Source organism: Haliotis asinina, chromosome 2, assembly GCF_037392515.1.
Source record: "Haliotis asinina isolate JCU_RB_2024 chromosome 2, JCU_Hal_asi_v2, whole genome shotgun sequence".
NCBI classification, from domain to species: Eukaryota; Metazoa; Mollusca; class Gastropoda; order Lepetellida; family Haliotidae; genus Haliotis; species Haliotis asinina.
Genome location: NC_090281.1, coordinates 17471802 through 17497310, shown reverse-complemented (window position 1 = coordinate 17497310; position 25509 = coordinate 17471802).

The following is a 25509-nucleotide window of genomic DNA, read 5'->3' as shown; positions in this document are numbered from 1 at the left end:
TGTAAAAATTGCCCTAATACCCTAAGCTAAATGTACACGTGTTTGAGGTACGCTCACGTTAGCGATAACAATAATATGATATGTTCACGATGTGAATGCTCATAGCGCTAACAGTCAAAGCAGGCATATTATTCGCCCTAGTGAGTAAGTGGGTGAGTTTCGTTTGAAGCCGCTAGTCCCGACCCACCTTCATTCTTTGGTTGATGAGTGTGAACAGACGCATCTTCTGCAACCTCAAGTCAATGGTACAGTTGATGAGCAGCAAGGATGCACAGGAAGTCATGTGACGATCAAGGTGACGATGTGTGAGTGAGTTGGGTTATATACACCGAATATAGCAAAATTCCAGAATTATGACACCAGAAATGTGCTTCACACATTGTACCCATGTGGGGAATCGAACCCAGACTTCGCTGTGACCAACAAACGCTTCAACCACGAGGCTTCCCATAACCCTGTTACACATACTCCATATTTGCTAGTGTCACATTTAGTAACACCCATGCTGGTGCCGTAACAAGTAAACAGGATGGTTCGTGTTGAGACATGTCATTTAGAAACAACCAAATCGTCATTCATAGTCGACATAACATTTAGAGCAACATTGTATATAAATAAACATGTATATTGTAGTGTCAGATGTGGGATGATTATGGTATAACGAACCTTTTCGAATGTTTATCAATGGCCCAATGTATGAATCGTACTTGCTCTTGTAACGTTGCCCAGTATCAATGTAGCAGATGATTCAAGCCTAGTGACATCGTCATCACAATGATCACAGCACATTTTAACAAATGTCAGTTTATTCACTCACTCACTCACTCATTTTTTTATTTACCTATATATTCATTTGCGTTAAATTATTTTCCAGTTATGTGACGACATAATATTTAGATACGATGACGTACACCAACCTGGGTTGGATTTCCTCGGGCCTCAGACAAACTGATGGTAATAGTTTGAGATCGAAATCCGACTGCACCAGTATGCTTTCATGCACATGTATACTTACAGAACATTTTAGAAATTTCCTGTACAAACGTTTGACTTTTCAAACAATACTCGATCATCTGAGGATGTCTTCACACTTATTTCCGCATCTTCGAAAGACACATGAATGACAAAAGCTTCATACATGGGAAAAATGGCATTTTATAGTTCCGTCTCCGTCACAGAATGCATATCTGTTCAACATGAGCTCATACAAGGTATCCGCTTCTGGCTCAGTATGAGCGACAACGGCTACAAGAACTACATCGAGAACTACATCTGCTGCAATGGTATACTATCAGAGCTACAACTGCTGCAATGGTATACTATCAGAGTTACAACTGCTGCAATGGTATGCTATCAGTATTACGACTGCTGCAATGGCATACTATCAGAACTACGACTTCTGCAATGGTATACTATCAGAGCTACAACTGCTGCAATGGTATACTATCAGAGTTACAACTGCTGCAATGGTATGCTATCAGTATTACGACTGCTGCAATGGCATACTATCAGAGCTACGACTTCTGCAATGGTATACTATCAGTGTTACAACTGCTGCAATGGCATGCTATCAGCGTTACGACTGCTGCAATGGCATACTATCACAGTTACAACTGCTGCAATGGTATACTATCACAGTTACGACTGATGCAATGGTCTACTATCAGAGCTACGACTTCTGCAATGGTATACTATCAGAGCTACGACTGCTGCAATGGTATATTATCAGAGTCACAACTGCTCCAATGGTATACTATCAGGGTTACGACAGCTGCAATGGTATACTATCAGAGTTACAACTGCTGCAATGGTATGCTATCAGAGCTACAACTGCTGCAATGGTATATTATCAGAGCTACGACTGCTGCAATGCTATACTATCTGAGTTACAACTGTTGCAATTGCATATTATCAGGGCTCCAACTGCTGTAATAGTACACTATCAGAGTTACAACTGTTGCAATGCTATACTATCAGAGCTACAACTGCTGCAATGATATACTATCAGAATTACAACTGTTGCAATTGCATATCATCAGGGCTCCAATTGCTGCAATGGTATACTATCTGACCTACAACTTGTGTAATGGTATACTATCAGAGATACGACTGCTGCAATGGTATACTATCGGAGTTAAAACAGCTCCAATTGCATACTATCAGGGCTACAATTGCTGTAATGGTACACTATCAGAGCTGCAACTGTTGCAATGCCACACTATCAGAGCTACAACTGCTGCAATGGTATGCTATCAGAGTTACAACTGCTGCAATGGTATACTATCAGAGCTACAACTGCTGCAATGGTATATTATCAGAGTTACAACTGCTGCAATGGTATACTATCAGGGTTACGAGAGCTGGGCACCCGTGGCGAGCCACCTAATCGTGGTGGGTGCTGGGTAACGCCAAGAGCTCGCCGACACCCCCGTAGTGGACCCGGGGAATATTTGGTCCACCAACCCGTTTGCCGTGGGTTGCGGCCCTGTGTCGGTGGAGGAGGGGATCCTGGTGGTTGAGGGCAATGGGAGCAGGACCAGTGTTCCTATTGCTCAACACGCCACTTTGGACCTTACTTCACCTAGACGGGTGGTAGAACTGGCCCAGTTCTATCAATTGGCTGATCACGCCAAGCCCTGAGCTACAACTATTTCATGCTCAAAATTTATGAAACTGGTAATTTGATTTTTCATGCTTGGCTCTTTGGAGATTGTAATTTGAATTTTATATATGTTTTTGCCTAGAGTCGTATGCCCAGAAGGCGGTGGCTCATGGGCCAATCTGGTGGAAATATTAATCTTTTGATTTTTCTACTGGAGTATATCATCCGGGTATCCTTGGTGCTGCAAGCTGGAGGCCCGCTTGCTTTAGCATTGTCCTTGTGATACTCCGTGGTGGGTGGGGAGCTCGGATGATGAACCGTTTAAAACCAACTATGGCTTACGAAACCCCCATTAAAAAAGCAAAACGTCCACTAGACCCAGATGAAGATGATAATGAACACAGACCGACCCAATCAATTGACTACTGGCCACGCTTTATAGTGATCGAGACTCATGATAAGACACCACTAAAGTTGAACCCGTTTGCAGTATCGAAGGCTATTCAAGGCATTGCGGGTGATGTCAAAAATGTTAGACGCTTGCGTTCAGGAGCTCTTCTCATTGAATGTAGTAAACGCCAGCAAGCTGCAAACCTGATGACAACTGAAATGTTGGTAGGAATTCCCGTATCAGTCTCAGCTCACAGGACGCTCAACACTAGCAAAGGCATAATTCGAGATCGTGATCAGTTGTTTGCGGACATGACGGAATTAGATATTGGGACAGAGACGACAGATCAAGGTGTCATGCATGTCAAAAGGCTTACAACCCGGAAAAATAAAGAAACTGTTCCAACAAACACATATTTGTTTTCTTTTTCCTCGCCAACTGCTCCAAAATCTGTGAAAGCTGGATACTGTAACACCGCTGTTGATATATATGTTCCTAACCTAACTCTGGGGTAGTGTAACTACAAACACTAAAGGTAAATTGTTGGAGGACTTTTGTTCTGACAATGATTTATGTATTTATAATGATGGTTCCAACACATATTTACACCCCGGTACAGGGACTTATTCTGCTCTTGACTTGTCACTGACAACTTCCGAACTACTAAATGAATTTGAATGGTCAGTCCACGATGACCTCTGTGGAAGTGACCATTTTCCTACTGTACTAAAATCTGTAACTCCAACTGATGTTCCTCCATCATCAAGGCGGAATTTTAAAAAGGCTAACTGGGCTTTATATGAAACACTGTGTGCTGAAAAACTTAAACCCGAACGTTTTATTGACGTTCCTGATGCTATTAAATGCTTTTCTGATGAATTGAACTCTATAGCTGATGAGTGTATACCAAATTCCTCTGCAATTCCCCATATTCGAAAACCATGGTTCAACGATGAGTGCAAACAAGCTAGGAAGGCCAGGAAAAAAGCAGAACATTATTTCCGTCGCCATCCTACGGTGCATAATTTAAATAAATTTAAAATTTTAAATGCTAAAGCACGGCGTACTTTTAAACAGAACAAACGCCAATCTTGGCAAAATTATGTATCTAAAATAAATTCTCGGACACCCATGTCCAAGGTATGGAACATGGTCCAGAAAATTAAAGGTAAAGGTACTAAATCTACAGTCCATCATCTTAAACATGGAGATCAATTGCTTACTGATAAATCAGATATTGCTAATAAACTGGGTGAAACCCTTGCTAAATATTCTTCCTCTTCAAATTATGTACCAAAATTCCAGCAATATCAAAAACAAGAAGAAAAGAAAAGAAAACTATTAATTTCAATTCCGATAATGGGGAAAACTATAATGAAACGTTTTCTATTCATGAACTCCATAGTGCACTTACATTATCAACTCCTGAAACATTTACCAGAATCCTGTCTGGAAACTCTCCTAAATATTTTTGATGGTATTTGGACATCGGGTAACTTTCCTCCTTCATGGCGTGACGCCATAGTAGTACCAATACCTAAACCTGGACGTGATCATACCGATCCATCCAATTATCGTCCGATTTCATTAACAAGCTGTGTTTGCAAGACCATGGAAAGCCTGATAAATAATCGACTAGTTTGGTACTTGGAAACAAATAACCTTATAACTGATATACAGTGTGGTTTCCGCAAAAACAGAAGTACTGTTGATCACTTAGTGCGTTTAGAATCATTTTTTTAAAATGCACTAATTAACAAACAACATGCTGCGTCTATCTTTTTTATCTAGAAAAAGCATATGACACAACCTGGAAATATGGTATTTTAAGAGATTTACATGACTTTGGCTTGCGAGGTCGTTTACCTCAATTTATAGCCAACTTTTTAAATGATAGACAGTTTCAAGTTCGAGGGTTCTACCCTGTCTGATCATTACAATCACGATCAGGGTGTTCCACAAGGCAGTATTCTGTCTATCACACTTTTTAGCATAAAGATAAATAGTTTATCAAAAGTTTTAAACGATTCAAATGATGGATCGTTATTTGTGGATGATTTTAATATTTCTTGTCGTGGGAAAAACATGCATACTATTGAACGGCAACTGCAGTTGTGTTTAAACAAAATAAATAAATGGTGTCTTGAAAACGGCTTTAAATTTTCTAAATCCAAAACTAATTGTATACATTTGTGCAGAAAATATAAGCCACATAAGGACCCTGAACTATCTCTAGATGGCACTCCCATCAAAGTTGTAAAGGAGGCCAAGTACTTGGGCCTAATCTTTGACTCCCACTTAACATTTCTGCCTCATATTAAGTCCCTTAAAACTAAATGCCTGAAGGCTCTTGACTTGTTGAAAGTTGTTTCCAACTCAAAGTGGGGAGGGGATCAAGCAACCCTCTTACATCTATATCGATCACTCGTGCGTTCGAAACTTGATTATGGCTCCATCGTATATGGTGGAGCCTGCAAAAGCAACCTTAAACTTCTTGACTCTGTCCACCATCAAGGCTTAAGACTTTGTCTTGGGTCTTTCAGAACGTCACCTATTGATAGTCTCTACGTTGAGGCCGATGAACCATCTCTTACTCAACGTCGTATAAAACTGTCTTTACAATATATTACTAAATTATATTCTAATGAATCTAACCCTGCCTATAACTGTGTGTTCAATCCGCTTTATGAGGATTTGTATAACAAAAAGACCTCTTGGGCACAGAATTAAACCTTTTATTTCTTCAGCCGGTATAGAGCTGGAAAGCATATCGCCTTCCCGTCTTCTTTCTTCTCCTCCTTGGCAATTGGTTAGGCCACAAGTTGACCTAACATTAACATCATTTAAAAAATCAGAAACAAATGATTTACAATATAAACAAGAATATTATCAATTAAAACATAAATATAGCAATTACAAACCCTTATTTACAGATGGATCCAAGGACGGTGGTGCAGTAGCTAGTGCCACTGGCATTGGAACCAGAACAATATCTTCTAGAATTCCAGATAACAGCTCTATTTTTACTGCAGAAGCTAACGCGATACTCGCGGCTCTTAAATATATTGAAAGACACCCTAAACATAAACAGTATATAATCTATTCCGACTCTCTTTCTTGCCTTCAGGCTATTAAAAATATTTCTTGTAAACATCCACTTCTAATTGAAATTATTGAATTGTATAATAATCTTGCTACTGGCCAGTGCGACATCGTCCTTTGTTGGTTACCCAGTCACGTAGGCATTTCTGGCAACACAATGGCCGATCTTGCTGCTAAGGCAGCACTCAACAAATCTGTGACACCACTTCTTATTCCATACTCAGATTATAAAGCCACAATAAGATCTTTTATCCGTGATCTGATGCAGAAGAAGTGGGATACCCAGGTAGGTATAAATAAATTACATGCAATAAAACCTTATATCGGTTATAGTTACTTGGGTTGTCAGTCCAGATTTGAGGAGGTCATTATGCGACGATGTCGCATTGGCCATACGAGGTATACTCACGAATATTTATTAAAAGGTGAAGATCCTCCGTTTTGTATCCCTTGTGATGAAAGAATCACAGTCAAGCATGTCCTGCTTGACTGTATTGAATATTCCATCACAAGGGATAAATTTTTTAACTCACGAACTTTGAAAGATCTTTTTAATAATGTTAGCTCTCATTTAATTATTGCATTTTTAAAAGACTTAGATTTGCTAAATGAATTGTAAATAGATAAATATTTTTATTCTTGGAAGTTTGAATTAGTACCTTAGAGTGTTAGTGGCTGTATCCTCGAGGGGGGTTAAAGCAATGTAAAATTATTGTCCTCCTGAGAGGGTACGTAAGTCCAAAAACATTTAAAGTACATCAAAGCATTCCACTGTTTCTAATCGTAGAATACGTGTCCTTTTAATTTATGGCTAGATTTTCTGAATTGCTAACGGCTGAAGGGATGATGTAAATCCAGCTAGGGTCCATGCAGGAAGCAAATGTACTGTAAGTCCCCATGGTCCCTAGCATGGTGATCTACCTTCTGTCGTTGGTGATATATAGCCCGTGTTTTATATTGTGTTGTCCTAATAGTGATCTTAGTTTTAACTTTCCAGACTAGTTTTAAATTGTAACTGTGATATTCTAGTTGTTTTACTGTCCTTTGCTGACAGGTTTATTTATGAAATATATATCATCCATTTCAGTGTTCAATGTTCTCGTCACGATATGGCTGAAATATTGCTGATGTGACGTCAAATATTAACTCACTCACTCACTCATTCACTACGACAGCTGCAATGGTACACTATCAGAGTTACAACTGCTACAATGGTAAGCTATCAGAGCTACAACTGCTGCAATGGTATACCATCAGAGCTACAACTGCTGCAATGGTATACTATCTGAGCTACAACTGTTGCAATGGCATACTATCTGAGCTACGACTGCTGCAATGGTATACTATCAGACTTACAACTGCTGCAATGGTATGCTATCAGAGTTACAACTGCTGCAATGGTATGCTATCTGAGCTACAACTGCTGCAATGGTACACTATCTCAGCTACAACTGCTCAAATGGTATACTATCTGAGTTACAACTGTTGCAATTGCATGTTATCAGGGCTCCAATTGCTGTAATGGTATACTATCAGAGTTACAACTGCAGCAATGGTATACTATCTGAGCTACAACTGTTGCAATGGTATACTATCAGAGCTACAACTGCTGCAATGGTACACTATCTCAGCGACAACTGCTGCAATGGTATACCATCAGAGTTACAACTGCTGCAATGGTATACTATCAGAGTTATAACAGCTGCAATGGTCTACTATCAGAGCTACGACTGCTGCAATGGTATATTATCAGAGTTACAACTGCTGCAATGGTATAAAATCAGGGTTGCGACAGCTGCAATGGTATACTATCAGACTTACAACTGCTGCAATGGTATGCTATCAGAGTTACAACTGCTGCAATGGTATACTATCTGAGCTACAACTGGTGTAATGGTATACTATCAGAATTGCAACTGCTGCAATGGTATACTATCAGAATTACAACTGTTGCAGTTACATATTATCAGGGCTACACTTGCAGTAATGGTACACTATCAGGGCTACAATTGCTGTAATGGTACACTGTCAGAGCTACAACTGTTGCAATGGTATACCATCAGGGCTACAATTGCTGTAATGGTACACTATCAGAGCTACAACTGTTGCAATGGCATACTATCAGAGCTACAACTGCTGCAATGGTGTACTATCTGATCTGCAACTTTTTGTGCCGTTTCAAAATGTGCAAGCAATCTTCAATTCCAATGTCAAGAAAAGAAATGACCCAATACCACATGAATAACAAAGTTGTGTATGTTCTGTCTTGAATACGTTCAAAAGTAGTCAGTCTCACCTAGAAAGTATACAAGTGGGTATACTGATTTTAGGGGTTTTTTTACATATTATCTGTTAAACTCAAGCAAGTTTGTTACGTGTTTTTATGAGGACATAACCTATTCTAATGTTTTCACTTATTCATACATGATGCCTAGAGTTCAACCTAAATACTGAACGGTTATACAAGTGTCGACTCTCAGCATATCGTAAACAGCTAGCTTTGAATATCTGTACACCTGTACACAATCCTTTTGAAAGATTCAAACAGGGATGTCCTTACAATACAGCCCCCGCCTGAATATAAGTCAAACATCCAATCTTTGAATGTTGATTATGACAGGAAGTCACCTAATACTATACTGAACTTATTCTATTATACTATACTGTACCAAATGACAGCTCGTTTTTAATTTTCTACAAGTTTCAAAAAAACATTATACCACAATGTCTTGTGATGACTGATATCTCATTAACCACATTGCCCACGTGAAACTTTGGATATGGCATTGCTTATGAGTCCTCCAAAATGGAGGCTTTTCAAGCATTGGACATCGAGAATATAGTTAGACTGACTACTTTTTGAACTTGTCCTTTTAAGGTGTGTGGGTTTTTTTAGAAGAGGTTTTTAAAGTCGTGATAAAGAAAGAATCGTAACCCTTATTCTCATGTCAGGACCTTGTGCACTGAAACCACATCACTTCCAGTGGCAGATTGCTGAAAATGTTCTATCTGCTTCCATTTCCCTTGGTCCTCCAGGGTCTTCATGTTTTCCCTCAGTAACACCGCGTTGTCATCGCCATCATCAGATAACACGTTGGAGAAGGCTGTGTTAATGACGAAATAGCCCGTAGGGAAAACCAGAGAGGACGTAAGACATTTGATGCAAGAAGCATACAGTTTATATGTACGAGGGGATGTCAGTAAGTTTTGAGCCTTGAGCATTTTTCATACCCAGGTGTCACAGCCTATGGTACGACATTGAACCTTGGGGTGTAGCTGATGTGATATGTAAGTTTTGGTATCCTACTCTCAGAAGTTATTGAACAGCTCTCATTGACAGAAAGAGACCCCGCTCACGGCAGTGAAAATTAACTGAGTATAGAACAGTAATTAAGTTTTTAGTTCTTGAAGGAAACTCGGCGAAGAACATTGAAGAAAGGCCCAACAACAAGCGCTAGTCAGGAAAACATTGACAGAGTGCATAGACTTGTGCTGGAAAATCGTCGAATCACACTCCACGAGTTAGAGGAGACCACGGGCATTTCACACGGATCCATCGAGACAATTCTTCATGAACATCTTGTCATGTCTAAGGTGTGCGCAAGATGGGTGCCAAGAATGCTTACAGATGAGATGAAGCAAACAAGGGTCACCATAAGCAACTCCATGCTAACCAGATACATCAAGAATCCAGAAGATTTTCACTTTAGGCTAGTAACCTGTGATGAAACCTGGATCCACCACTATGGTCCTGAGAGCAAACAAGAATCCATGGAATGGAAACATGTCACTTCTCCCAGGACCAAAAAGTTCAAAGCCTCCAGATCAGTGCAGAAGGTAATGGCGACAGTCTTCTGGGATAGCAAAGGCGTCATCCACATAGATTACTTACCAAAAGGAAGAACAATGAATGGTGAATATTACGCTAACTTGTTGAGGCAAGTGCGACAGTCAGTCAAGGAAAACCGCCGGGGCAAGATCAGACGTGGTATTCTTCTACATCAAGAAAATGCTCCAGTACACACCTCTCGCGTTGCAGCCGCTGCCTTCCAGGAATGCGGGTACGAAATCTTGCCGCATACCCCCTACTCCCCAGAGCTGGCACCAAGTGATTACCCTCTGTTCCCAAATCTCAAGAAACACCTGCGTGGTCGTAGATTTCAGGATGATAATGAGCTTATTGCTGCTACTGAGGCTTGGTTTGAGGACCAAAATGGCGCCTTCTACAGAGATGGAATCAGCGCCTGGCAGAAAAGATGGGACAAGTGTCTTGACTCACAACTGGACTATGTTGAAAAATAAAATACCAATATTTTGTGTTTTTCTATGCAAGGCTCAAAACTTATTGACATCCCCTCGTACCGTTTTCCGATAGTGTATTGGATACTTTGATATAGATTTGCCTCCCTTTGTTGTCTACAGGCAAATCTCTGCCAAGGTGTACAAAAGTTACTTTGCGGACAATATCGTTTGGCATCGTTGATCGAGTACGTATACTGAGCAGCGAAAGAAACGCAAGTTCCGAAAAACTTCCATGTCTATATGACTTTATAGCAAATGCTTTAGATAATGGAAAAGAAGTAGTAGCCGTTCCCTGTGACATTAGTGAAGTTTTTGACAGAATATGGCACAAGGGTATATTGTTAAAATTAGAGGCCTGTGGAATACATGGTAGTTTAAAATGAATGGTTTCACAGTTATCTTAGTAATAGAGTACAAAGAGTAGTGGCCGATCATCAGATTTAAAACAAATATCGGCAGGGGTCCCATGGGGATCAGTTTTGGGCCACTGCTGTTCTTAGTGTACATGTAATTGTAGAGGATCCAGACAAAGCAACAAGGATTTTGAATAATGACTTAAATCGTATTACTGACTGGGCCGATATGTGGCAAGCAACAAAAACTGAAATTTTATTCTCTCGCAAAGTAAATCCCTCTGTATGTTCACCCATCGAAATGAAAGGAACTCAAGTAAATGAAGTATATTTCCATAAACAAGTAGGTATTTATCTTCAAAAAGATTGCTACTGAAAAAACAAATTGAAGAGATAGTAAAAGTTGTAAGTCCTATGTTTACTGTTTAAGAAGTTTTAGATATAGATTTAGACATACATTACATACTTCCACACTTCGGTTATTCTTGCCACATATGGGACAACTGTACGATAGATCAAAGATTTAGACAACAGACGCTCTAAGAACGATTTGTGGGGCAGTGAAAGGAACTAATCATGAAAAAATCTACAATGAGACGAATTTCGTACCATTAGTTAAGCAAGGGAAATCAATGAACTTACTTTATTCTACAAAATGAAAAATAGTCTTACTCGAAACTATTTATCTGATTTAATTCCAGAACATGTTTCAGTTTTACGTTCTTGCAATCTGAGAAATACAGATAGCATTCGCACAATTCGTTGCCATACAGAGTCCTATGCTCGGTCCTTTTTACCGAACACCATACTCTTATGGAACAATTTAATTAAATAATTAACTAAAATCAAACCTCAAGCAACACAGTTAATCAACTTATTCTTGACTCTGTTCATAAATACGTACTGCTTTAAAATAGATTCAATTTTTTCTAGACTACGATTACTAAGCACCCTTTTAATGCAGCTTGTGTAGACTTAGTTGCCGAATATTAATGACCACATGACTTTGTGGAAATAACTGAGTTTTTTATTGTTGTTGTTGTTGTTGTTGTGTTTTGTTTTGCTACGTTATCTATGACCAATCGCATCATGAGATGAGAGGAAATAACAGGTGATGGTCCATGGGCTAAATTTCTGAAGGAGCACGTTTGATCACTAGACAGCTTGGATACAGACTGATTATTCACTAGATCGTTGGCCAATTAATATACTGGATTTCTGCTTTATCAACTCTACTTGTCATGAGTGAGTGAGTGAGTTTAGTTTTACGCCGCACTCAGCAATATTACAGCTATATGACGGCGGTCTGTAAATAATCGAGTCTGGACCAGACAATCCAGTGATCAACAACATGAGCATCGATCTGCGCAATTGGCAACCGATGACATGCGTCAACCAAGTCAGCGAGCCTGACCACCCGATCCCGTTAGTCGCCTCTTACGACAAGCTGAGTCGCCTTTTATGGCAAGCATGGGTTGCTGAAGGCCTATTCTACCCCGGGACCTTCACGGGTCTAGTTGTAATGAAAATGTGTGTGTATCGTGAACATACATAATCATGAGGATGCATGAAATGTACTCACAGGACTAACAAGCACTTTCGCAAGTTTATTTTTCCTTAAAGCGCACAAGGCGCTACAATCCGATTATTATTACCCCGGATAACCCAATCCAACCATTGAGTAGATTTGTATTTACTACTATATTACATGAAACATTGCAGAACATTTAAATATAATCTGCACATTGTTACGAATGCATATCCTAATTGAAATACATGTATTATAAAATTAGAAAGTGACACGATACTGATTAATTATAATGTATACACTTGCAGTTGAATCCCCCCAAATATTTATGAAGATGGACATGCCTATATTTATTTTGAATGCAAGGTTCAGATGATTGATAATGGTTGTAACTCCATAAAATCGGTTGTCCAATGATATAACAGGGCATTAGTTTGTTTTACAGGGTGTTCAAATATCTCAATGCTGATTGAATGATAATACGCGTGATCATCAATTCCGTAATTGATGTATTATCCTGCTTTTATTGACGATGGATCAAAAGAGACTAGATACACGTGATAATTACACTGGATCAGATAATTACAGAGAACAAATGCAAACACAATGCATATGTAAATTGCATTGAAATATCACATTTCAAATCAGCATGAAACTTTCAACAGCTTGAACAAAATTTGTATGGTTTATGTGTAATTTATTATATTATGAGTAGATGCAAGAGTTATCACTTCATATTCCATTATGTTACATTATCAACTTTAGAATTGTGAACAATCAATAGTCGCAATTGAATTAGGTCTAAATTATTAACTTGGTTTATTTCAAATCTATACGAACATGGGTGTAATACAGTATTGCTATTTACGTCTGTCGCTGAATAATAGGTACTTTCTGCTGGGGAACATGTGCGGCTCTCGCTGAATAAGAGATGCTTTTTATTACCGCCTACGTCTACATCCAATTAATACTACCCCATAAGTTCACTATTCATAGTATTTAAAGCATGCAAGATATGAACTCTTCCCCACACTCTAAACATCATCTCAACCACAATAGTTCGGTCCTGCTTGGCCCGAGCTCTCAAAACCAGCTTAAACCTAGAACATGCATCTTCAATTGTAATTAAATCCATAGACCGGCTTCATATCCACCTAAATACTACTTCATAATTTTATCAAGTGCAACATGTAAAGAAAACTGGCCCCTTAAAGTGAAGCCCTGTTCTCACTTCATTCTCAACATAGCCTCAATCAAAAGTGTTAAATCTCTGTTCGGCCCGACTTGGCCCGACCTCTCAAAGAAAGCTTAAACCTAACACACGTGTACTGTTTTGTGTTTACAATTACAGATGACTATTCTATCTACCTAAATACCTCTTTGTTGAGTCTCAAAACGTAGTATTTGAAGCAAGCACAATGCTTAAAGTCAACCCTATTTACTAGACATTCTCAATAAAGACACAGTGTCACAATATTTCGGTCCGGCTTGGCCCGAGCTCTCAAAAGCAACTTCAACCTAACTAATGACAACGGATAGGAGTAACACAGCACTGTGAAATTTAGTATACAAAACATTATGTGCACCCATCCGATCTTTTCCCCACCCGCTGAAATCTGAAATATCGAATTTATCTGAATAACTAATCTGTAGTCGGACAATGCCTTGGCCTTTAGACCTTACTTTGCAACCGCTTGTATAAGTAAATGTCAGATTAAACCGTTCTTATTCATAAAAACGTAACAGGCATTCAAATGTCATGTTCTAAATAGCTGCATAAAACTAGATGAAATACCCTGGGTTCCGTCTCCTATAATGTCAACCAGTTTCGAAAAGTTGACCAAGACCTGTCCAGGCGTCCTAGGCATGTACGCCAGGTCATTAATCCCTGCGTGGACGATGATGAACTGGAAACAATTTAGAATTAAAAATTACCTCAGAAATGAATCCATATGGGCGATCAAAATATAATATGCGCTTTGTAGCTTGCAATATCCAATGATATATTACGACCACGCACGTGAAATAATCCTCATTCTGTGCAAAATCCTACATTCTTCATCTGTTTCCTACCTTAAAGTTCTCAATGTCCCACAAGAGATCGGGAATATCAGCCATCTTGGCTCCGGACAGAGACCTTGTCACGATCCCTTCTTTCTCCGTATAACCAGGGATACTCTATAACAGGGATTGGTCACTCGCTTGCTTTCCTTACCATTTGTACTAATTAACGTGTGCCTCGTCATGCTCCACTGCACACGTCGACTTGGCTTGTTCTCAGCGCAAATCGGCTGCGCTTAACAGTATTTCAACCAGTTTATTGTCGGAAACTATCGGCATCTCCCGGAGTAATACTCGGTAAATTGGAGTAGGCTCCCCTGAATGTTGTCACAACAAGCTGGTTACACTTCCTGTCGCCGAATGATGCATGTGTGGATTAATGAGAGGACTTGAGAATGTGTTTACACATTGCCTTGTTCAAAGACTCTCTGTTTATGTGACAGTTTTGATACAGCGTTCGAAACGATCGCCAGCCCAGAGGCCCAGCGTCGGTTGTTAATGTATCAGGCCAACAGTTTCAGTTATCTGCATGCCCTTGTGGTCTTCTGTCAATTAGATCTCATTTCTTTTCAACTAGCATCTTGCCCATAATTTGTAGTAATGTTCAGGAATTATCCTGATCCTTCATGTTAGGATAACTTCCAGTTTCACTTCACAGTATTATATATTCAGTGCCGCATAGGAATGTCAGCAGTCTATAACTAATGTATACTTCTCTGTGCTCCATACACTTCACTAATGGATTTTGTAGGGACTGTGAAACTCTCTACAATAAGACTATTTTGTTTTTATTGGTTTGATTTCAACAAAATGGGTATGCAGACTTTAAAGACTGCAAGTGACAGCAAGCCCTGATGGCCAAATGGCAAACTAAAGAACCGCAAACACTGTTATTATATGTATTTGAAATGATCTGTTACACAATTAAAATGTCTCATTATGGTTCAGTGGTTTTCTGTTTGTGTGGAATGCTTAGGCTGCATAAAAATATGTTTCTCAGGCACATTCTTTTCAAAAGTGACGAGTAAGACTTTGATTTTTAATTTTTGATAGAAAAAATGTGACGAGGGAGGAACACATTTTTATTTCTTTTTCCTTCAGGAATACAGTTTGGAAAGTTAAGCACATGTTAATGAGTTGTAGATTCAGTCACTCTCATTCTTACAGACACTCAGTCTATAATGGACAAATGGACGGTCGTGGCAAAGTCGAAATTATTTTTTTTTAAGAGGGCAGTTAATGAAGATGACCAGATGTCTTCCTGCATGTGCGCAATTGCATGGATACTGACAGAATGTCAACTGACACAGTCACTCCCCCCTAGAAAAACAGAAAGTTTAAAACCATCACAAAGCGTTAAAAAGTCCTTTGCAGTTTTGTCAAATATCAACAATAGTTTCAGAACTAAAACATTCAAGCATCAAAGGCATCCATGGCAGATTAGAACAGATCAGATATGTCATACCTCACACTTTCACCAGATAGAATATTCCCCTCAGTACTTAGAGGTGTATTTGAAAGAAATGAATTTTAGGACGACTAAGCACATTCAAACATTGGCTTGTAGTAATGACTGATCAGATCAGATCAACGATATGTCATATTTTTCACACACATGAAATACTTGTGAATGTATACATCCTACCAATTGTTTTTTTAATTTATAAAATCATCACTATTACTTCCAAACACCTCTCACCAGATGGAACGTTTCCCTAACAGAAATTAAAGGTGTGTGTGAAAGAAGTTTTTTGAGCAATAACTAGAAACACTACAAAAATGCTGTGTAGTATTTCAATGGCGGATCAGAACAGATCAGCGAGATGACACGTTTTTCACACACCTCACACACCTTCGAGGAGTTTCACCTCCCCTCTCTATATAGGCTCCCTGGTATAACGTCCAACATACTTCAACAACGAGTCGCCAAGAAGTAATGCAGACATTTTCACATCATATGACTTGAAAACAGTTTTATAGTGATACATTTGGAGAAGGTTACGTGAGACACTGAGGGTTTATGAAAATATACTTCTCCGACGGCCCTCTTTAATGCTTTTATTGTCTGTATGTGTGTTGAGGAAAGCAAGTGTATCTGAAAGGCTGGACGTTTACAACATCCCGAAACAGCATCTCCGAGTAGTCCTTTGTGTTGTAAAGCTCATGCAGTGAAACCAAGTTTCTATTGGTCCGGAGCTGGACAACCTAGAGACGTATTGGATGTGTTTTCATAGTTTCGTTTGTAACCATGATATGTCATACTCCGTAAGATGTCTCGTGTTACCTATCTTCTGATAGGTATTAAGTTTCTGATATGTTTAAATCATGCCATGAATAGCCTCACTCGTTTATCTGTATCTGTGATAGTATTCATTGATGTCTATGCTATAAAAAAAGTTCTCTATTCTTAACCACTTCAAAAAAAACAACCAAGCCTTTCAAGCGTTCCATATCATATAATTGGGTGTAATATCTTCTACTATTTTTTCAGTTTATTATATGTGTACATGTTCATAAATATATAATGAAACAAATGTCTCATTTTAGTATTTGTAATTTAGTCAGTTATTGTGAAAAACGTTATAAAGAAACGGTGGAGTAATCAACAACTCTGAAGGCCCCTGACAGGTAATTAAGGGCAACAGTATGTTGATTGAATCGCAACACCTAGTTGATTGCAATTAGATAAGGGTAATTAAGCGAGCTGGATGCAGGTGTAATTAACAGGTCCATCAAGTTCATTACACACACACACACACACACACACACCACACCACACCACACCACACCACACCACACCACACCACACCACACCACACCACACCACACCACACCACACCACACCACACCACACCACACCACACCACACCACACCACACCACACCACACCACACCACACCACACACCCCTTGCTTCAAATACTCCGTTTGGAGACTCTATAAAGAATTAGTAAGGCAGATATATTACTATTCTACGGATGTAAACATTAATCAGTAAACGTGTGATGTTTAAGGTGTTCTTGAGAGCTCGGGCAGAGCCGGGTTTTCATTCTAACCTATGGACAAAAAAGAATTTAAGATACATCTATGGGGCGTAAGATGCCTTAAATTTGACGGCCAGAGAAAGTCCTGAGTGTCTTTGTTGAGAATATATGGAAGAGAGTGCTGCACTTTCAGCAACGTTTTTTCCATCAAATACTTCGCTTTGAGACTCTAGAAAGGATTTGTTAAGTAGATATAATACTATTCTATGTATATAAACACTAATCATTATCCATGCGTGGGGTTTGAGCTGTTTTTGAGTGCTCGGGCCAAGTCGGGCCGAACAGAGACTTAACACTTTTGAATGAGGTTATGTTGAGAATGTAGGCGAAAAGGGCTTCACTTTAAGGTACCGGTTATCTTTACATCTTGCATTTCATTGCGTTACAAATACATCTTTAGGTAGACATAATACCAATCGATGGATTTCAAATATGTCTGAATACATGTATCAGGTTTAAGCTGCTTTAGTGAGCTCGCGCCAAACCGGACCATTCATTGAGAATGTCTAGAAAATAGTGTTCGCTTTGAGCAACGTGTTTGTTTCAAATACAACGCTTTGAAGCTCTGTAAAGCGGTATTTAGGTACAAAACTATGGATTTAAATAGAACTTAAGATACATCTGTGAGGCGTAAGGTGCTTTTTAGAGGTCGGACCAAGTCGGGCCTAACAGAGACTTAACACGTTCGGTCGTTTGAAAGACAGGTAATTCACTTTAAGGGACCGGTTATCTTTACATTTTGCATTTTGTAACACTACAATGTGATGTTTAGGTAGATATGATACAAATCCATGGATTTAAATACACTTCAAGGTCCATTTGAGAGATGAAAAATGCTTCTGACGGAACTTGCACACAAAGCCGGACCGCACGCTTGTGATACAGTGTGTATGTTGAGACTATATAGAAAAAGAGTCCTGCGCTTTGAGGAAACGTGTTTGCACATGCTCTGCTAAGTGTTATTTAGGTAGATATTATTACATTTTGTCTGTCATGTGTACTTGTAAATTTAAATCTTTTAACACATATTTATAATCATGTCACAGTTGCCCACTGGCTCTCGCCAATGCCCGCTCCTCTTTAACATAAACATCCTCTGCTGATTCAGCATGAGACAATAAAGGTTAATTAGGAAACCCCAAATGTTTTAATTAAGGAAAGAAAAGCTGTAAAAACACTGTCACTTCCTGCCCAGAACCCCAGGATGTCACACCTGACGCGCTAAGAGAAGCAAGTAACCTTCTCACACAGACATATCAAGGAGAACACATAACAACAAGACAATGTCTTGTCTCTGGGACTCTCGGTATGTTATCAATTTTGGTTTTTCATCGTTAACTATACATTTTCAACCGAACCATACTTGGAATTCTAGCTACCCAAATGCGCAGATTTCGTTTTAATATTCTGCAATCCATTTTTAGTACTACCCGGTGGCCCGGCCCGGCCCGACTTTTCTTGGCCTGACTTTTTGGCCATCCCCTCACTGGGAGAAGTTAGTTGATTTGCTGCACATAAGCGTCTCTCGGCCTTAATGAGTTAATACGTTATTGTGTATATAACACATGATGTGCATAGTTAAACCTAACCGACAATGCAGATGAGCTCTTCCAGTTTTATAGTGATACATTTGGAGAAGGTTACGTGAGACACTGAGGGTTTATGAAAATATACTTCTCCCACGGCCCTCTTTAATGCTTTTATTGTCTGTATGTATGCTTCCATCGACAGCTTTATCAACACCATTGAACTCATCGCTGATGTTGTCACTGCATCATATGTACATATCTGAAACACATTCTTATGTTATAACATGGCGGGATGTGTAATTATTCAATATCGCTTCCTCAACTATGTTTAACCCTCAAATTGATTTTAGAAATGCACATGCAGCGATAAAATATGAGCATTACATTCAATCCGCTTACGTGCCCCACGTTAGTCATCAAGATAAAAAATATATTGATTTCGTGGCTAAGAAGCAAATATGGTCCCTCCTCAACAAACAAGTGCTAAAAGATATATCCTTTTTTTTGGTAAGAGCATCCATTGTGCGCATGAACAACTTATAAGAGAGCCTTTTTCCATGACATGTGTTAGAAAAAATCTCCTGGACCATTTTGAAAAAGTGTTTGGACGAAGAGTATCCAGTGTTGCATAAAAACTCAAACATTTGCCCAATATTCCTTTGGTGTCTATAGCATCATTCAGGTAAGTTACCGTTGACAAGTTTGAAGTGTTTTGAAGCAGACAATCCAGTGTCACATGTGTATTTGCCCAGTAGACCTTTGAATTAGAATTCATTAGAATTTATTAGACCATTAGAATTCCTGAAATTTCAGATACCTACATTAAATATCGGGTGCAGGCTAAAACGTCACCACAGCAAAACGGCACCTGGCGAGAACGTCACCGTTTGGACAGAACGGAACCTTCCCTTGGCGAAAACGGCTACAAATGTTATGGCGAAAACGTCACCATTTACAATTTTAAAAAGGATGAACATTGATATGATGACTTTATTGTATTGTGAACTTTGGATAAACATTTAGTGTTTCGTAAATAGACTTTGTGAAATAAAAACATATATATTAGATAAGTAGACGTTATTGGATTGTGAACTTTGGATGAACATTGAATGTGAACATTGATAAATAAATAATATATCAGGAATATATCAGGTAAGTATGCGCATCAATATATAACACTAACACTCACCAAGCTGCTTGCATCATGTTTAGATAATAAATGCGTCTACTCTGTCGACAATGATTGGAAAGTGCTTCTCATACCCAAGCTGCGTGTAGTATGTTTAGATAATAAATGCGTCTACTCTGTCGACAATGATTGGAAAGTGCTTCTCATACCCGAGCTGCGTGTAGTATGTTTAGATAATAAATGCGTCTACTCTGTCGACAATGATTGGAAAGTGCTTCTCATACCCAAGCTGCGTGTAGTATGTTTAGATAATAAATGCGTCTACTCTGTCGACAATGATTGGAAAGTGCTTCTCATACCCAAGCTGCTTGCATCATGTTTAGATAATAAATGCGTCTACTCTGTCGACAATGATTGGAAAGTGCTTCTCATACCCGAGCTGCGTGTAGTATGTTTAGATAATAAATGCGTCTACTCTGTCGACAATGATTGGAAAGTGCTTCTCATACCCAAGCTGCGTGTAGTATGTTTAGATAATAAATGCGTCTACTCTGCCGACAATGATTGGAAAGCGTTTCTCATACCCTCCCAGAAAGGAAAAAAGAAGCTTGTGGATTCGTATGGATTCACATATGTCATTCTGGTAAGTACAGACACAACTTCCTAAATACATGTGTATGCAGTTGTTATATTCTGCAGGTGAAGGGAAAAGCCGTCAACAATATCTATATGTCGGGAGCCAGCATTGTTGAGGAGGCTCAGCAAAACCACGTCGATCCGGACAAGCCTGGTGGTCGTCAGAACCAAGCCACTTTAGTGACATGTAGACATTATCATAATAATAAAAGTTACCGATATTCTTGAATAAAATAATAATACATTAATAGTAATAACCATATGTATTTTTCTGTTTAGGCTGGCACAGGCGGATGAACGACAAGGTGAGGGAGCAGTCGCTGGGAATTTATCGCCTGGTCCCAGAACTATACCAGGAGGCTAAACTCCTTCCCCTCCAGACCAGGCTCATCCAGGAGGGACGTCTGAAGGCCTATGTAAGAAAGACGTCATCGGCAAGGCAAGATGAGGTTTTCTCACTGTGGAACCATTTCAAGGATGGCGATCTTTCCTTGTCCCAACTCCTGACGAGATGTGCCATTCATGGGCACTTCCATTGAGTTTAAAAAACTCTTATCTCAACAGCCCTTTTCAGAACATCTAAACATTACAAACAATTAAACAATAAAGTCAAAATAATAATAAAGTCAATATAGCAATGTTTGATATATGGTGACGTTTTAGCCCTTTAATCAGTAGCCGTTTTCGCCAATTTGGTGCCGTTTTAGCTATAACCCTTAAATATCTATTCATGGTTCCCGTGTGTCATAAATATTTACGTATCGACAATACTCACCATATCAAATGGCGGACTGCTTTGATACAACCGGTCAGCTTACACTTGTTGCATTACGGCATGCTTTTACTGTGAGTGACCGCATGCAGGATATTCACTTATATTACAGTTGGCTATTGACCATATGGAATGAAATTTTGCAGTTACTGAAATGAGAGAAAGACTATGGCTAGGTAATTCAATAATAAGTAAAATAATCGGCTTCACGTAATCCTATCCTTCCATCTCTATTAACAATCTACATGTGTAATCAAACATTTTTTATGAAAATACACAAAGGTAATGAGGCGCATTGACTTTCGTTCAGATGGAACAGCAATCGTTGGCTACTGACAGTTATGTAACAAAATAGTTACTCTACCAATTCAGTACAGAAACAGGAAGCGATTGCAGTTCATGGTCAAAATGGATAATTGGATACCGGTAATTACTTCCAGATCAAGTTTACGTTTACCTGAATTTTTTATATCATTTCATCTCTGATATGATATCATCTCTGAACTTGATAACTGACTAATTATCAGAAAACAACATAATACTTAATGTTGTGCGCGTGACTTTTATTCACGTTGTGTGATGTAAATTGTGGAACCTGTTATCCTAACCTTCACAAACCGCAGACCCTGGCTAAGGTTGTGAATAGGAGGACTTGACATGTTGTAACACAAGTAGAAGACGGGTGGCGGAGGGGATAAGCATGTGTGTGTGTTTGGGGGTTGGGGGTTTGGGAGTGGAGAGGTAGTGGTAATGACCTCTCATTTAACATAAATGAACGACCATGTAACCTATGCACGGTTTACGCGAGCCCGGATTACTGCTGAGAAAATTCACTCACTAACTCACTCACTGCTGACGTACGTGTGCGCACAGTTTCGACTAGTGTCGGTTTTACAGTTTTACACTTCCTAAACGCACTCATATAAATTATTCTTCTGTGAAGAGCCGGGTTAGAATTGATCTTTAGTAACATTCAGGGCTTGTCGAAAGAGGCCACCGACGGGATTGGTAGGCCAGACCCGATTGCGTAGGCCGATACACATGCTATTGATCACTGGATTGTCTGATCCAGAGCGGCGCCGTATAGCGGAAATATTGCCGAGTATTGCGTAAACTAAACTCGCCCACGTCCCGCTGAAACATATTCTGTTTGGCGTAAAGTGAAAACTATATGTCTGTGATGACACACGCTGTTCGCGACATGCTACAGCTTGGCCTCTACATATTTAGCACTTATGCTAAATTTTGAAAGTCACATTAACTTATGGTGTGGTCTGTCACCTGACATACATCGTGTCCAAACCCAGTGAAGTCCCGGGTTCATGTTCACAAACTCCATGAAGATCCGGATTAGAACTGATCTTCAGCAACCCTTGTAAGAGGCGAATAACAGGGTCGGGCGGTCAGGTTTGCTGACTTGGCTGATACATGTCATCGTATCACAGCTAATCGATGCTCACGATATTGATCACTGGATTAGCTGGCCCAAAATTGATTATTTGCAGACCGCGGACATGCTGCTGGAATAGTTACGATTGCGACGTTAAACAACAAAGCCAGTTTGAATATATCTTTCAGGTCAGTTCGATGTCCTTAACCTTAAAGAAAACAGTTATTATTAAAATCCTTTGGATTAAGTGATACAGAGACGTAACAAAGATATATAAGCCATCAGCCACCATCGTGCATTACTCATGTGTGCTGCAGCGTGGTGTGAGATCAGACCCTTATCACATGCCACGTTATTCGTGTGTTAGACTAACAACTTGTCTCTGAAATGACCATAGTTTACTGAAAAAAGTTCATATTAAAAAAATAATATAATAAAATGGAGCCCTGAGACTTTCTTCATTTTCATGACGTTTCATTTTCCTGAAACGAAAGGAATCTAGACTTGCTACATTTTCTAGACTTGCATGGGCTTTCTTGCATTGATCTGCTACGGGGTCTGTACGACAGACTATTCGTGTGTAAGCTTCCTCTGCCTTCCCATCATTAAGCGTATAATTTTAGTCGTTTTAAATATTTTGCGACCGTAAAGCAGATCCACTGTGTGTTTGAAAGTACAAATGATATTTTATATTGGCCATTGCTAATCACGGCAAGAATCGGTCTCCGGAAGCACATACCTTCCATTCAATGTCAAGCTCCCTGACTCCCTGAAACATGTCATCGGGTTCCAGGCGATCTTAATGACGTCGATAATCGGTTTGTCCGGTCCAGATTCGATGAATAACAGACTGACGTCACAAAGCAGGAATATTTCCTCGTACGGCCTTTAACCCCCTGGATGCCGAGTTTTTTTTCAGGCGCACATTTTCATAAAGTTTGAAAAGTGAACGTTGTGCGAGATTTGCGATCGCGTGGCCCAGGTTCTGCGTACGGCTATGAAATTGCACAGACATGTAGAATATTTGATTTCCTATCCGTTGGTATGAACATAATTGCGGCTACCTCAGGGGTTTGAGAAATAGACACTGCTAAAAGTTGTTCAAAACTTTTGTGTGTGTTCAAAAACAGTAAATTTCTCAGTTTTTTATCATGCACCAATAAAAGCACTCTGCTACGATTTTTTTAATTTGGCATCTTTACGGAAAGTGTGAGCGAAGAAAATACAGCTTGACATATGAACGACATGAGTGTATATGAAATGGATGTATGTGCCAATGCATAATGTCATACTCACAAAATCAAAAATGACCCGCAATAAATGTCAAAAATCGATTTTCTACTATGACGTCAAACGTCGACAGAGAGGTCATGCACGTATAAAGATAAGGGGGGCATAACTCAGCTATGGTTTACATTAGGTCAATGTAACTCCGATCACATGGCGAGAATTTGCTGTGGATATGGACAGTATATTTTCGTGATGTTTTGTTCACAGTGAACAAAACTATTCCAATACAAATTTCCCCAGTGTGAGAGGATACCTTTTGGTAGTTTCACAATTTGTAAGAAAAGATGCAAGTGTACTACATAAAAAATCAGGCAATAGCGATTTGGATGTCCCTATCCGATACATATTTTAGTTCTTAGATTCCCATATTCTCCTGTTTGTGTATATGTATTTTTATTAATTTTCCATCATTATTAACGGAGTAACAGCCACATTTTCAAACGTAATGAAATAACTGAAAATAATGCGACATTTTAGTTGACGTCACAGCATGTTTTGTGCATTTTGTGACGTCGGAGAAAGACTACTCTGGTTGCTGATTAGTATATATCTAACCTAATTTCCATTCAATGTGTAAAAGATATCGGCTTCTGTGTCAGAATTCAACACTTTTTAGCCAAAATATAAAATGAATGGTTTTATCACTGAAATAGTGTCCTGAATATATCAACAATTACACGGTTTTACTACATATCTTATTGTGAGCAACACGCGCACCTGCCTAGCATCAATTTAGCTTAAATGAAAATTTCACAACACCTGAATATTCATTGAGTATTCATTTAGGAAAAAGACTTTTCTTCTCATGATTATGAAATCAATTCCCTTCATAAGTATGCAATGAAAGGTACAAAGAGATCGCTTTTTCAGTAAAGAAGTATTAGAAAATGGACGTAATGCTTGTCCAAATTAAGACTTGACCTGATGTATATATTTTTAACAATTTCCGTATAAATATTGTTTGAGTTAGACATTCTGCCATCAGATATATTTTAATCGCATTTGAATTGACTTTATTATCGAAAAACAATGATAATGAATCATGAAACGTTTTGACAAAGTCGCACCTGGTCAATTAATATTCATAATAGTTTTGTCTATAAAAACGACACAAACCAATACAATGAACAATTCCTTTAAACAGTAGTATGTGTGCCCCTTAATAAAAATACATATACACAAACAGGAGAATATGGGAATCTAAGAACTAAAATATGTATCGGATAGGGACATCCAAATCGCTATTGCCTGATTTTTTATGTAGTACACTTGCATCTTTTCTTACAAATTGTGAAACTACCAAAAGGTATCCTCTCACACTGGGGAAATTTGTATTGGAATAGTTTTGTTCACTGTGAACAAAACATCACGAAAATATACT